Raw genomic sequence first — 13,497 nt, forward strand, 5'->3', positions numbered from 1 at the left:
GGGTCCTTGCAGCTAGATTCTAGATTACTTAGAAAAACAATCTTTTATATATATAAAAAAACTATACTATTACATACAAATAAAAACCCAGCGAAGCGGGATCTTGCAGCTAGTTGTTATATAATACCTACCGCTGAGAATCAAACAAGCTATTTTCAATTTGATCAATTTTCTGGAACGTTTACAATCGTTCTATAAATCGAACCAATATGCAATAACAAATTCGAATTTAAAACGGTTCGAACATTTGGTTAAAAAATCGAAATATATAAAAATATTTATAACAATGTCTGAAATGTTATCAATTTAATACACCTAAGTACTTAACGAAGACTAAACGTTGTTGAAAACAAAAAATAGCATCTAAAATAGTACAGTAGAAGCCGTTCTTCCGTTTAAGCCTTAATGCTCTCCCTCTCCCCCCACTGGGGAATTTCGAAAAATCCCTTCTTAGTGTGCGTTTCCATGACGTACCCTAACTGTGTACCAAATTTCACCTCTTTAGGTTTAGCGGTTTGCTCTGGGCGATGATGAATCAGTGACTCAGTCAGTCAGGACAAGTAATTTTATATATTTAGATAAGCAACAGGTTATGTACATGAATTAACATATTTGATCAGAAATTTTTTCACTTTCATTTTTTATTATTTCTGTCCTGTGCCACAAAGAAGGCTTTTTAATCACATCCGTTATAGATTCGACCAGGTCGAAATGAGGACTGTCGGGTGATGAGAAACAGGGTCCAACATATCCAGAACAGACCACTTATAAAAATTTTTGAGGTTGTTTGCCCAGATTTGATCTCGGGTCCTTCAGAACAGTAGGCTGATTCTGACTGCTTCGACCTTCAAGTCGTCAAATCCGCACATATTTATATATTTTAGAAAGTTGATACGGATATCGACTTTCGGATGTAGAACATCCGAGACTTGTTGATCTTCCTCCTCATATCCTTATCTACACTTTTTTGTGCGGATGTTTACAAGTACTGTACAGAAAGACCTTGTTTAGCACATTCTCGATTAATGCTAATTCGATTTAAACGAGTCTTACTGTATTACAAGTACAAGAAAACCATTTGAGTTAACGAAACTGAAATACAAATACACTAAAATCTGTGTAAACCAGAATCGCACGGTATCAAGTTATTTTTCGGGTTTTCATTTTAACGATTTAGTAATTTTTTTAATCTTTAAACTACATCAAATAAATGTCATATAGTTGCGTTCATTTTTATAGTAAAATCACTTTTACGTAAGTAACGGAATTTTATTACCACGTTTAATTAAAATGAATCCAAATCGATTTCAACTATAGGTGGAAATATTCGAATGCAAGAATTGGAAACTATTCTATTGCAAAAAGTTTCCGTTGTTTGCAAGAATTTGTGCTGGATATTCAAATATGAGTTCACAGAAAACGGACAACTCAATTCGAATTCCAAAAGCTAGGCAGCCAAAAGCCAAAAGCAAATTCTCTCCTGTCGGAAATTCTAATTGCATTACAGTTATACAGAGACAAAATTATTCTGTGATCTGGCTTCTCCAGAAATTTTAATACTGTAATGTTTTTCAATCTCCGATCCGCAGAAAAATATTTGATCGTATTGACGTTGACGCAGTTAGTTACAGGTGACATTTAAATAGTAAACTAGAATTACTGTACAGTACGTACTGTGTTATGTACAGTAACTTTAGATTAGCATATGTAAGCGTATTAACTAAGCATAATTCATAGTAGCGTATAATTACTGATCCACGTAAAATTATGGATAATTTTAGGTTTTAGTGTTTAGTGTTTCACAAGTTTTCCGCGATAAGTTAAAGGTTGTGAAACACTGTTTTAATTAACCGTCTACTTCAATCTCTGTAATTGTCAACATGTTAGAAACCATGTCGACAATTACATGTTTTGTAACATGTTGACTCTGTAACAATAAACTTGTTTTCGAATAATTGCAGTCAAATTTTGGTTTTCGAACGACTCGTTTTTCGAACAATTCGGTTCACGAACAGAATTTCGAATTCATAATTGCACCGGTCACCGTACGATAACTCGGTTGTTGAACAAGTTACTCGGCAAGATCCGGCCACAGATTAAAGAAACACAGACGGTGAACTCCATATACGTTAAAGAAAGTCAACAGTCCGACCAACCAACTTAAGGACTACTGATTCAGAAGTTAGTGGCCGAGATCGCTTCGCATCATTAGACGTCATGACACGAATCATCGACGGCGTTATATTTAAATTAGATTTCAATGCACATGCCCGAAAGATACTACTTCCGTTTTTTCGGTACGTTCCGTAGTTTAATTTAAATCAAATTAATTAATAAAAATGTCATTAATTGTCATTCACGTACTATATCAATAAATGGCATCCGAGAATTCTTGTTCAAAAGTGCTTAAGTTAAATTAAATAACAAACATTTATTAATATAATATTATATATTATAACATCAATATTTAATATTTATTAATATAATAATATTACATTGCATTTGTAGGCATGTTTTACATGAAATATGGCTAAAGATTTAAAAAAGGCTCTATTTTGGAGATCAGGAACGGATTAATCCATTTTATAGCGTTTCTTATAGGAAATTTTATTTCGGTTTTAGAACAACTTTTAGGAATGAATTAGGTTCGAAAACTGACGTTTGACTATTAGTTACTAGCGAGGTTGCGGCCGAAGTTTTCAACGCAAAAACGTGTACGTCGGACGTTTAACGCCCCCTTCCGTAAGCCTAGAAGTTTGACAATGGCGTTTGGAACGTCAGTGGAGTCATGCTCGACGTTCCAAACGCCATTGTCAAACTTCTAGGCTTACGAAAGGGGGCGTTGAACGTCCGACGTACACGTTTTCGCGTTGAAAACTTCAGCCGCGACAGTGGCGTACCGTGGATGTCAGCCGCCCGGGGCGGAGGTAAATTTCGCCCCCCATATTTAGGTATTTCAATTTAAAAGACTAAAATTTAGTCTTGTCACAGAACAGAACAAGCAATGAAAAATTCCGTGCTAGTGCAGCGACCTGTTTATAATAGCTCTATTGGATATTAGTGGTGTATATGAACGCGAATGAATCGTACAAACAAAAAAAAAAAAAAAAAACGTTAAGGTTACGCAGGATTTCCTCGGGTGAAAAACTTACTAGTTCACCCGGACTGTCCGGACGATAGCACTATCGTAGGCGCGCCGCAATTATAGATTAGGATGGTTCAAATTTTTACAAGATATTATTATTATTATTTATTGTGAAATTTTGCCGCCCCCACTACGGTACGCCACTGAGCCGCGACCTCTCCGCTAACTGTTCCTTATTTCTTCCATTTTCGCATTCGATAGGTTTTCGTCCTATGGTAAGATTAAACATAGAAAATCTTTCCGTTCCAAAATATTTTTCCGTTCAAGTTTTTATGTTTTTTTTTCAAGTTTTCATGTATTAGAATTACAATATTATATGACAATATCTACATAGAATTTTGAATATATTACATAGTTTAACAATTTCAACGCTATTATAATAATGAATTCAGAGTAGTTAAGAGCCATTAAAATATAATTTTAATTATATTTTACTTGGCTTCAGTATAAATGTCACTGACTGACTATACTGTATATGTTACCGCTAAAGTTCGAAATCCGTTAATGTGCGGATTACCTAGCTAATCTGCGAATTAACTAGGGTGATCCGTTAAAGCTGCGAAAAGTATTCCATTTCTCAAATTACCTATGTGCAGAGTATCTAGGTAATCTGCAAATTACCTACTAGGCACTCGGTAAAGTGAAATCAAAATTTTTGCTGGAACAACAGCAACGTTTCTGTACGCTTAAATTAACATATTGCAAATTAAATAAACAACATTATGTTAATTTAAGCGTACAGAAACGTTGCTGTTGTTCCAGCAAAAATCTTGATTTCACTTTACCGAGTGCCTAGTAGGTAATTTGCAGATTACCTAGATACTCTGCACATAGGTAATTTGAGAAATGGAATACTTTTCGCAGCTTTAACGGATCACCCTAGTTAATCTGCAGATTAGCTAGGTAATGCGCACATTAACGGATTTCGAACTTTAGCGGTAACATATATACAGAAATCAGACTTGCCGATTTTCGGCAAGTCTGATTTCTGTATATATGTTACCGCTATTAGTCTATTATTGTCTTTCTTATATATGTTACCGCTATTAGTCTATTATTATGTTACCGCTATTAGTCTATTAGTCTATATATGTTACCGCTAAAGTCTATTTCTCCGTTTCCCAAACACCTGAAGTAATTCCGAATACGTCGTTCGAAAGAAAATTGTTTTTTTAGGTAGTATGCAAAATTTCAAGATTTTCTGTAATGTAATTGCCCAAATATAAGGAATTGAAACGTGTAAAAATCGCCAAAAAAGCTGTATTTTCTTCTTTCCCCTTTTCTTCACCTGACACTGCAGACGCTCGTATAGAAAAAATATTGGGTCTAGAAAGCTACAATTTTAAACTTAAGCCTTTCTCTTCATCAGTAAGATGCCGGCGAAACTTTCGGGTCGATCGGTCAAAGTTCACGGGCGTTCAGATAGAAGTAATTCAGTTTTACGGCTTAATTTTTATGCTTATAAAGATAAATTGCGTGGAAACGAATGAATTTTTATTCAAAATGTTACTCAGAATAACAAAAGTTCAAATTTATGCAAATTAAAACTTTTTATAACGATTTTTCTAAACGGTGTATCAGCATATCGAAAGCGTTCGGTTGGTGGTCGCCGAGCGCTGACCGGATTGTGCGTCATCGTCTTATGTCTTGATGTAATAATACAATTATTAACCTAAAAACTATTGATATCCAAACAAAAATATCTGAGATATAAAAAAAATTGAGCCAAATAAAAATTTATGACAATTTAGACAAATTTTTTCTTAGGAGTTTTTCTTTAGTAAAGATAAGCTTGGTGTTTGTAAACGATATCCATAAGATTTTTACCTGTATCATTGTTTTATATAAATCGTTTCCATTCGCTGAGCTTGTTTTTACCAAAGAAAACCTCCCAAGAAAAAATTTGACTGTCGTCTAAATTGTCATAAGTTTTACTTGGCACATTTTTTTACATTTCAGACATTTTTGTTTGGATACTTATACCCAGAATTAGACAATTAAATAGTGTACAAATGTGGAATTCCCACTGCACAATTCAAAATTTCCATTACATATCTTGTGTTCAGTTGCGCGCTAGGAATTTCCATTACATATCTTGTGTTCAGTTGCGCTGATTGAAAGCCATTTTTATTGAACGCTTTTATTTAATTTGCTTTGTATCGTCCTCAAATTTCGTCCACTTCTAATGGAGACAGAAACCTGAAACTTTAAGGACATGTCTAAGTCCACTGACAGTGTATTTTTAATTAATTAATGATGTTTTAGGGGGTGTCCTATCTCTACCCCGAAACCTGATAAACATAAACAAAGAATTTGATATGTATGTGTGAATGCACTGTAGTGACGTATATGAAAGAGTGATTTCACTTCACCGTCTCCCATTCCAATCTGGAAAAACATAAATACATAAAAGCGTTTTTTAAAAGTTTTTACAATATGTTAAAATTATTTTTGATTTATTTAAGAACTCTAGTCGTTGCTGCTTTCTCCTTGCTCTCTCTCTATCGGTCGTTTCTGACTAAGAAGGATATAACAGTATTTTCTTTAGTCTGCTTATTTCATTAATTTTGTTCTTTCAGACGAAATAGAAGTTGAAGGAATGAAAATTTCAATAAGTATAGAGGTGAAAGCCGCAGCACGTGAATCATTAATTAAATATTGATACATCACAAATAACGACTTTCAGGAATATTTTGACAACTGTAATTGAACCAATACACGTGGTGGTTCAATTACGTAGTGTATTGATACAACTTACTTTTTACTTACTTTAAAAGTAGTGTGATATAAGAATTTCTGTATGTGTATCATAAAATAAAAACTTGTGCTAAGTTCGGTTTAATTTTTATTCTATGACCTTCATAAATCAGGAACAATTCTGAGAGATTTCAGATTTTTAGAATGCCTTTTCTCTTAAGTGACGATTGAATTTCTTTCTTCTTTTTACTTTTCCTTTTGTTTTAGGTAACATGGAAAGTATGGCGTCGGTCAAAAATTAACCCCCCCAAGTTTTTTACATTTTTAAACTCGGAACCTTGAAAAGTCGAGAAATACTAAAACGTTGGAGGTTTTTTCTTTATGTATGGATATCAGTGTATGTGGGGCACAATTTTATTCATCCAATTTGAAGCTTAATAACTCCTGTGCCTTTTGTCGAAAATTTCTGAAATTTTGCAGCGAGGTTAGTGTATTGGGAGGACTGACGCTATTAATTTTTGATAATTAAAGATCAAATGATAGGGAAATATGGTCAAAATGATGGGTAATCATGTCATATCTGGAGTAGGGTCCAGGCGCTGATTCGGGGGCTTTCAATATTCCATATACCCCAAAACTCAGCGTTTAGACATTAAAACTTAAAAATGTCAAACCCATCTATGGCTCGCTTATATTGGATGGAATTAGATTGTACCCAGCGTGCTGCTTCTTGATTTTTTCATTATTCAATACAAATAAATAAATCAGAAGCATCCGTTAATCTCCTGAGCACGCTGAGTCATGTAAGATTAGGTGCTTGAGTTTATATTTTACATACACTTTTAGTCTACTGGGCTATTTGGATATATATGCTTTGATTTATATCATTAAACGCGCCCCGACTGTCGGGGCGCCGACTTTTTCTTTATCGCTCCCCCCGTGACAGACGTCTGGATCCGCGGCGGTAGGGTCGGACTTAATGAATATTTTACTTGTTATTAGCATTTAAAATATTTTTATAAAACCCATCCCTACCCACAAAATTAAGCTTTTTGCCATTTTATAATAATTAATAATATAAAAAGTTTTTAAAATAAAATATCATAACAGATGGCGCCATACACAATTTTAAATTTTTTGGAAAAGTTACGCAACTCGTTGCTGAATTTTTAAAAATATTTTCCTAATTTTATGCTTAACGGTGAGATAATTTGCCATGAATCATGGATAGCGTGGGAAGTCTTGACAACATTCAGCGTTTTGTACCTTGGCAAATAAAAATTGTTGATTTTATTTGATAAGGAATACAAACTGTTTTAAAATTTTATGTATGTATATTTTAAAGTTATTTCAAAACCTTTGAAATATTTTGATTTAAAATTCATTTCTTTGGAAATAGTTTATCAATTTCACGCTTGCACTGATTTGAAGGCTGACAACTAATTCGACAGAAGTGAATTAATGAGTCATACTGTTTTCATTAATATTTATTATTTTCTTTTTATTAATTTATCATTTACTGTAGTTTTATTTCATATCATAAATATGTCATATTTCAAAAAATAACTGAATTTGATCATAATAAAGGTTAAAAACGGATAAAAAAATGACTATTTTTACATATATTGTCTCGTTACTAAAATTATATAAGAATAATGATCTTAAAAATAATAAACAATAAAACTATTATTTAACGAGCTAGAAGTAATTTTCTTGGTAATATTCAGGGTCAGTTTTACCATTAAAAAGTAAAACAAAAGGAGAAACAAAATAAATATTTTCTTGACAAATTAGCTGAGTTGCGCTCTGACAGGAGCTAGTGTTATTTACTTTACTTTTTAATTTTGTAGAAAAACAAAGTATGATATTTCATCAGACTTAAATAAAAGTGATCAAAGATAAAATAAACGTTCTAACTATGGGCGTCCTCAGAGGGAGGCAAATGAGTACGCGCCTTCCCCCTAGGATTGAATACAAAATTACACAAACTAGTCTATAATCGTAAGTGTTGAGATATGTAATCTTACACCCTCGACCAAGAGACGTTTTGTCTGTCTTTTTGTATTAGGCCTAATGCAATACTATCTTGTATAATCTACTTGTGAAAAACCCCCAAAAATTAAATAATTAAATAAAAATTTATTGATGTAATTATTTATCTTCAAGCTTTGTCCTCCCTTAGAAAATTTTCTGCGGATGCCGATAGTTCTAACGTATTCTAACGTAGACAATAACTTACAAAACATCCTTAAAAAAGAAAAAATCCATCAAGAATCGCCAACTTAACACGTTTATTAAAATGAAACTAATAAGAATTCATCATTTTGTTAGACCAAATAGATCTGTTTTATATTGAGACAATATAGATCATGTTTTTACATATTTTGTTCGTTATATCCGTATCCTATATAAACACAAGCTGGCAACTTTTGATACATTCTATGTTTTTTAAAATACCGTATTTCGGAAGTAATTATCTGTCGGTCAAATAACATTCATTAAAATGCTTATTTTTAAGTTGGATGAAAAAAATTATCCAGTTTTTCGACCAAATTAAAATAAATAGCATTAGCTCACACCAGTTCACAAGTAGTAATTTCATTTTTTGTTTTTGCATACATGTTTTTCTACGTGTCGACATTCAGATTCTTATTAAATTGAAGGAACTTGTATTTGATTATTTTTTAATATAAAGGTATACCATTATCTATTACTAATATTACCAATATCTATTACTAATATATAAAGGTATTACCATTATCTATTACTAATATTATAATTAAATAGCAATTATAGTAATATGTAATTATTCACTTCATTGATTAAATATTCTCTTATTTAAAATACAGTTTACAGTTTTAAATTTTAATATTTAAACATTATAGTTAATGTAATAAATAACTAAAGATTCATACATCAATGAATATAACGCAATAATCTTAAAGATCTGAACAACTAATGCATCTGACTTTTATTAAATAAGTTATATTCAGTTTTATTTCCGATTACAATGAATTTCAGTTGTAAAAATGCTTATAAAAATTAATCATTGTACTATTCTCTATTTTTCCTTTTGAAATAGATTTGTAAGACATCATTTGAAGCATTACACGTTAGATGAATCATAACTAACGTGTAATGTCACGACTGTTAATTCTACAAATGGAAGAGAGAAATAGAAAACTAAAGGAAAATTTGAAATTAAAAAAATTTATGCCTTACATTTTTCTTCTACACAATGAGGAATACTGAAGTTATAAAGATCAAACAGATATTTATCATAACCTACTTTCACGAATATGTATTTACTCCAATTAAAAACATAAAGTGAGAAATTTTAAATAATAATTTCACCGATTAAAAATTAAAGTTTATGTCATATAAATAATTTTTCAATTATAAGCCTAAAAATAACGACTATAAACACTTATCAACGTCAAGTAATCATCGATAAAGGATAGTTCAAATTCAAGAGACTGTTTTTTCGTAAGATGACGATGGCAAACAACTTCTTGACATTGTATAGGAGAATTATGCTAAACTGAGAGATATTTAAACAAAATTCTTAGTTTTTCAAAAAATATAATGCTGTAGGATAAATGAAGGTGAGATTTTGAACACGTATAATTTACTGTTTAAATTAAAACTAGCGCTACACATTGTGTTCGTTAAAAGCTGCGCTTGATATGTATGCTGTTTACTGCAATTGATGTAAAAATAAGTGAAAAATCTAATGCTTATGTTTCCGACTTAGAGAATGTTTTATACAATATATGTTTATGTTTACTGTAGCCTCTGAAATCTTAAGTTATTAATAAGATTAGCGGACGACTTTTGTTTCTTGTATATAGGCCTATGATAATATTTTAGAAGCTGGAATTATGAGTCTAACCTGTAATCGGTGAAAAATAACAAAGTAGGTTCTGGTAGGTTCATCCACATACTGTTCACTAACTAAAACCCACAAGTAAGGGTGAGTTGTTGAGTTAGCAGAAAATTATATTTTGTTTTTTCGAATCTGTTTTTTAGAAAACACTTATTTTTCTCGTTGTCGTATTGTTTGGTATAATACGGAAGCACTAGTTCAGTCAGTTTTCTTAAAATAAAAAGTATTTTCATATTCACAGCTTCCAGAACTTTTATTCACTATCTAGCCATGATTTACTCTACATTTTTCTGTTATGTACTTTTAAAAATTCCAATTTTGCTTCAAAGAAATGGTCTTATCATGGATGCAATAAAGACCTATATGAATTTTTTTTTTAAATTTTGAACGTTAAAAAAATTGATGCAAATAAAATCTGTAAAGTGATGAGCCGATGAAAGGAATGTTTCACGTGACATTTTTAAAGGGAGGCCGTAATTTATTCGATTCTAAAAATCAAGGGCAGCAAAAATTGTTTCGCTTTGCTTCAGACATCAGTTAAGTAACTGATGTCTGAAGCAATGATGATGCGCCGGCTCTACATCCACATAATTGAGAATAGAAAAACATTTAAATACTGTAGTTACTTTTATCATTTTAATTACATCTTCAATTGTCTTTACAATATTTATAATTATCCTGTATAATGGATCCAAATCCAGTTTTTATGATATCGTATTGATTTTTAAACTATTATAGGCCTATATCATTACTATTTTTATATCAAATCCGTTTTATGATGACAAACTAGAATTATGTGTAATGCTCATAAAACAATAATTTAAAAATATTCTTAATAACATCCTTAAAATTCTTAACTAAATCTTTAGAAAAATTAATTTAAAAAAGAAAAACACTAGAAATTTTCATATGTTCTAGAATTCTAGAGATTATATTCACGTGGAATTGAGAAATTAAATTTAAAAAAAACAATTAAGGATAAGGGAAATTTTAATTTGTGTATTTTTTGGCTTGAATTTCTTGTAATAAAGATTGTTGAATAAAAGGTAAATTTTAATTTTAATAATTTTAATAAAATAATAAACTTAAAAATAAAATTTGTAGCGTTTTGTGTATATTAAATATTCTGAAGGAAAAATGTTTGTAAAATGAAAAACTATAAATAATATATGCTAAATTAATATGATATTATTATTATTATTATTAGACTAATTAAAAAGAATTCAAGAAACAAATTTAAATATCGAGAAAAATAAATTTTGGAATTTTACGAGAAAGTTTATAAACTAAATATATGAAAGTGGGGGAAAAATGAAAACACGGAAGTTGTTTAAATAAATAATTATGTTGTTAAATTTAGTGTAGTTATATTATCATTGAATATTTTATTACTCGTATTTTCTGTCTTTTGGGTTTGTGCCAATCCATTAATGGAAATGAAATGACCTTAAAACTATAATAGGTCTGTTTAATTTGCAAATTATCCCAGATTATAGCATTGTTAAAGAGAAAATTTGAAATAATTATATATTGTGTTTTTTCTAAATTTTATAATTTTTTGTCATACTTAATATTTTTTAAACGACATTGATAATGCATTATTAAAATTATCTATAATAACACAAATTTTAATAATGCTACGGTATTAATTAAATTAATTAAATGTTATTGCAATAAAAATTGATACATATAAAGTGCTGTGTCGTGATCTACATTCATTTATTTTGCACGATTTTGAAAAAAATGAGCTCTTATAATATATATGATTATTAATAAATAAATTATTATATATGAGATGAAGGCAAATGATGTTATACTTCACGATAAAAGAACCCCGACATAAGTTAATTGAAATTGAAGGTTCGGCCAAATGTTTTTGAAGTTATAATGCTGCTTGTAATTAAAAAGTACGAAAAGATGTTGCACATCATAGAGATGAAGAAGCTGTGGTAAACAACGTGTCTGATAAAATCCAGTTATACTTCTAGACAAATTCCAGAATTGAGTTAATAAAAAGACTGTGTTCATCGATGAAAAGGCCGTGAAAAGACGCCTTCGTTGTAGTAAGAAATAATCTCGATAAAATGAATCAACGTCGCCCAATTGATATCCAACTTCAAGGCCTACGCCCAAATGGAAGGCCAAAGACCCAATAGAAAGATCAGCTGAAGCAAAATATGAAGACGACAAGGCTCGACATCACACTGGGACAAGGCTCGACATCACAGGATAGTGTAAAATAGACCATTCTGAACTGCATAGCAAATCTTGTAATGTGAAAAAAATGCTAAAATATGAAAATAATATATACTGTATATAGGTGAATAGTATACCGTGCACATTCACTTAACTTAAAAAAAGCTTACAAAGTTAATCGTTGACTTAAGAAATGAAGACTGAAATCAAAATGCAAAATGGGTGATATTTACAGGTTATTATTAATTTTCTTCTTCTTTATTGTATTACACGAGTAATTTCAAACTGATTTTTTACGAAAATAGTTTTTAATCATACAATATCTTAAAATTTTCTTAACAAATTTCATGTAACTTTATCTTGTTTATTAGCATTAATGTACTTTAAAATTTTAATTTATTCATTTAAAATGAGACCAGTGAATGTTGCATTAAAGAATGCATCTTTTCGAATTTTAATGTACTGTATTTGTTTTGAAAAACTGGTCTTAATTTGAGCCAATTATTGTTTACGTACTTGTTTAGGAATGTAGCTAATGTGTTAATCACGACCACCCTGTACTTTTTCTAAAAGATTTCTACTGAATTTTTATGAGAAATTAATAAATAAAAATACATTTTTTTAAAACAATTATCAAACCGGCTAATTTTTATCTAAAAATAAAAAACAAAGATATTCTCTTAAACATAAAAAACATATTACATTCACATACTGGAAAACTAAAAAACAAATCTAAGCGGCCTTGATCTTGCAGCCTCAAAAGTCAAGGTCGCATAGATGTGTTTTTACTGTTTGATTATTATAACTGTGTACATGATGTACTTTTTATGGAACTATCTTCTTCATTTTTAATAAAAATAAAATTATTAACCACGTATAACAAGTATTTATAAGTGTATAATATAAAATCAAGTTTAAAATATTTAAACATTGTAAAAGGCTTTTTAAACTAATTACGCATAATAGATTTTCTATACAAAATTATGTTATCTGAGTGATTTTGATCATCTCGAAGTTCATAAGAAGAGAATAAATTTAGTTTGCTCTTGACGAAACTTTGAGACATTTTATTCCCTAATACTGATGTACTTTAGTTTTATTTTTGATATTGTACTTTAGTACTATTTGAAATTGAGCTGTATATTATTATTTACAAACATTATATTATTAATAGATGAATGAATAAATTAGACATAATCCAGATAACATTTAAAATAAAAAAGAAACATTCCAACGAGATTTGATTATTCTATTCCTTTAGTGTGCAGTTTATTTTAATAAAAATTGTTGCTTATTTTTACAAGGTAAAATATTTAGAAATATATATACTTTAAATTTCGTTTTTTTAAGGTAAAATTGTACAAATGTAATAATAAACACCTATGAAATTTATGAAGTTATTTGAAAACACCCCGCTCTTGTTGAAATGTATACAGATCAAATCAGATCCAGACTGACGCGTTTTTATTCGTCAAAAATGATAATTCATTAAACTTCATCCTTGTTGTTCGATTCTGTTATGGCTTATATTTAGCATAATACACAGAAATTGATTGAATTGAATTTGTTGACG

This window comes from Centruroides sculpturatus, unplaced genomic scaffold (genome assembly GCF_000671375.1).
Source record: "Centruroides sculpturatus isolate CEXI.00-Female unplaced genomic scaffold, Cexi_2.0 scaffold137, whole genome shotgun sequence".
Taxonomy (NCBI): Eukaryota; Metazoa; Arthropoda; class Arachnida; order Scorpiones; family Buthidae; genus Centruroides; species Centruroides sculpturatus.